Source organism: Embiotoca jacksoni, unplaced genomic scaffold (assembly GCF_022577435.1).
Source record: "Embiotoca jacksoni isolate LCO1_2020_lvr unplaced genomic scaffold, fEmbJac1.0.p SCAF_17, whole genome shotgun sequence".
NCBI classification, from domain to species: Eukaryota; Metazoa; Chordata; class Actinopteri; family Embiotocidae; genus Embiotoca; species Embiotoca jacksoni.
The window spans coordinates 9,935,096-9,938,681 of record NW_027185307.1 but is presented as its reverse complement, the minus strand read 5'-3'; the positions used below and the strand labels follow the sequence as shown (position 1 = coordinate 9,938,681).

General features: G+C 39.6%; 1 protein-coding gene across 1 annotated transcript in view; it reads right to left on the bottom strand.

The window, feature by feature from the left end:
* Positions 1-2,745: 2,745 nt before the first annotated feature.
* The window catches only part of zfhx4 (zinc finger homeobox 4), an 88,191-nt gene continuing 87,350 nt past the window's right edge, over positions 2,746-3,586 (bottom strand). The window contains 1 exon segment of the mRNA XM_069151544.1: positions 2,746-3,586. This exon segment is cut by the window's right edge and continues 3,293 nt beyond it. The gene's annotated coding sequence lies outside the window, so the exon portion shown is untranslated.

The window sequence follows — 3,586 nt, the reverse complement described above, 5'->3', positions numbered from 1 at the left end:
AATGTGCTTCATTTTATCAGCAAATCAGAGCTCAAAGTCTGCAACACAATAGGAACTAAAAAGGATCTAATGCTGTCTGCCTGATCATAATTTGACAATTTTGGTTCCTATGCAGTAATCAGGGCTTTGATGTGAGGAGCTGACTAGAAACTAACTTCCCAAATTCCTGTTAAAGCAATGTATGTGCAAACAGAAAACAAATGAGTGACAACAAGCAGAACGATTTTTTTTTTTTTTTGCATGGCTAAACACAACATGAAAGATGTGTGTATTTACACATGACCTATTGACTTCAACAGATGATGCGTGGGCATATTAAATAATAGATAAACAGAAACATGAGAATATGGGTGGGGTTATTCTCAAACATGCTCTGTCTTCCTTCATTTTTTTTTTTTCTGATATGATCTCTTTAAGAGTCAGAGTATCAGAGAGGTTTACATCAGAAACAGACTGTCTAAATATCTGATTATAAGCTGTTTATCCTCATTAAATGATGACAACATAGTAACGCCAATACGCAAGTGGCCTCAGATGTGAGGTTGGTCAATATCTATTGACAGACAAATCATTGTTGTTGTTCTTTCGTTTCGTCATTGTCCAGGCCCAATGCATGAGGGGCTAAACTGGGAGTGAATGTGATTGGATTTTCAGTCTCCATCATTAAATTCCCATGCGGGGAATACTAATTCCAGTATTTAGTGCGGTGATGCTAGGGCTTGCTTTCATCTTAAACTGATTCCAGTCTAATTAGATTGGGCATGTGGGGGGTGGTGGATGTATCCGTCTGGACTAATCCCTGCCTCTCTGTCCCAAACATTGTATTATCCAGAGAAAATCCATTGGCTGCAGGCTATTCAAAGCCAGATCTGCCTCCACTGCAGCCTCTGTACTGTATCATCTGGAAAGCTGTGGCTAGAAGGGTGCACTGTGCAGTGAGGGTGGAACCTAATGGTCATGAGTGATGTATGGGTTGCAGAAAACGCCATTTAGAATTTACAGTAAACCTTTTATCGTGTATTCAGGGCAAGACCGCTCACTGCTGTGGCCTCTTTAGTAAAGCTGCGTCTAAACTACTAGGAACTACTCTTCTATTCAGTGGCCCTTTTTATTCTAGGATAGTGCAGTTAGGTAGCCACATTGGGTGGCCCCCCAAATACTGTCCCATCCGAAGTCTGTTTTAAGGTTCTATATATTTGTTTGGCCTTTAAACAATTACATACTTGACTAACACAAACACACGCATGCACATTAATGCGCACACATCACCCTGTCGTACTGCTTGTGAATTACAAACCAGAGTGAACGCACGGTGAAAAGAGGTCCTTCTTGTAGGCGCTGAGAAGGCCAGAAAAATGAAAGGCCTTCAGCCATTGTTCTCCGCAAAGGTCAAACGCAATTCAATCCCATAATACAGAAGGACGGGGTGGGCTAACTCGGCAACTGCCCGTGCTTTAAGGGTGAGCAACAGGAAAGGGCCATTCAGCAGAACGGTTGCACTCTGTGAGCCGAGCACATTCGTCAAGGGTGAGGGGTGAAGTCAGAAGAGGGGAGAAAAATGCTGTTTTTGAGGCTTTTACATGTCGCGGCTGTTTCACTGCACACTGAAGTGGGTGGAGCGAAACAATAAAGGCCACAACTGATTCTGAGTGAACAGATCCTCATCTTCCCCTTCATTTTTTGCTGCCCTTGTGAAATTTCATTAGGTGGATTTTAACAACTTGTGAATGTCAGCTTTCTCCGTGACCCTGACACTGGTAGCAGACACGTCTCACTGGCAGGGTGATATATTGTGTTGGAGGTGTTTCTGAGCTGGAATTTTTATTGTGACAGCTTCTGTTGACCTCAGATTTAAAACGTCCCCGTCTCGTCTGACACGAGCATCCATTTTGCTTCTTAATAGAATTTTAAAAGGAGTGCATAGTTGGCGGCAAAGAACACATTTTCTAATCCGTCCGTCCGTCCGTCCGTCCGTCTGTTTAACAAATGTTCTTTGCTTCCTGTTGCAGCTGGATATCTGTTAATCTCCGTTTGTCATTTATTCATGTAGACTCTTCCTTTACAATGTCGGGGTTCTGGAGCAGCACCTGATCAGACGCAGATTAGCAGACACGTCCAAACATAATCCTTTGCATCTGTTTAGCGTCAGATTACCACATGTAGAATAATGACGGGAAATACCCATTATATGATTTGGAATTTTTGGTCTGTCAATGACTGGAATGACAATTACCGGTGGGATGTTGACAAACACATATTTTGTTAATAGTTTGACAAAGACATCAGCCGAAAGTTTTGGGAAAAGATGCATCTGAATTGAAATTGTAATATTAAAAACCTAGTGGAAAAAGTGTAGTAAATTAACAGTTAAAGTCTAAAATGCTGCAGTGACATTACTACTTCTGTCATTTACAGTCTACTGGTTAAAACACCCTACAAACAGCATGACTCTCCCATATCTTAGAACAACCGCTAATCAAACCACACTATAACTTTGTCGTCTACCACGGCAATATAAACAATATATGCGTCACATTATAATATAATGAGACACAAAGAACATTTATGGACACGAAGACGTAAGTGTAAGCACTGCATTAAAAGTGCTGAATTAAATCCAAAAAGCTATCAAACAGACGTGTGAAAAGCGATCTAATGAAACTTAAGAAAAGATATTAAGATAATGAAAACATTAAAGTGTTGTGAGAAAAAAAATGCAATAAACAATATTTGGTGAGACCAAACTGGTTTGCAGATACAGTTTTTAATGTATCACAACAATGAGCAACAAACATACTTGATGAACTATTTCCAGAAGTTGTTCAAATACCATCTACAATAAACGTCATTTCAACTATGACAACAGGTCTGTGACAAAATAAAAAAAAGGTTTCAAAACCATGTTATTACCGTGATACGGTACAGTTGAGACCTCAAACAGTACAGTAACAAAAACTAATGCGACTACTCTCTATATATAAAACATCAATAACATTTTTGGTTTAGTTTATTTAAAGTTTTAGCCATAGGGGCTTCTTCTTATTAAAACCTCAGGGTGCATTTCCTATGTAACCCAGATGTTGAAGAGTACATATTGTGTAGGATATGATTGCGCCATGAAAATCCCTTTGACATCCAGAAGAACAATTCCAATTTCAACCTTTTGAAGGCTGTCCCCATAAACATGACACAATCCATCCATTTTTTTTTTTTTTTTTTTAAAAAGTTCTTTTTTTTTCTTTTTGGCTGCTGTGCAGTTGCAATATCTATGTACAGTTATATTGTTGGACCATCCTTTTTGTTGGTTTGTTAGCTTTTACCAGTCCTTGGTGTGGAAAGCGTCCTGTCTGATGCTAACATCTTAGCACATGATGCTAGCTGACAGTTCAGTCTTATAATGCTGAGCCACAGAGTGGGGAAAGGCAAAAAGCCAGAGTTGTGAAAGCCTTTGGAATCAGGACAGTCGCTCATGTTTGTACAATGGCAGAATTGCACCTTGGGAGGCCAGGATGTCTCTTATGAAACACAATCGAAAAGTGTCTTCAGGAATAAAGTAAATGTAAAATACTAAAAATCCAAATAATGA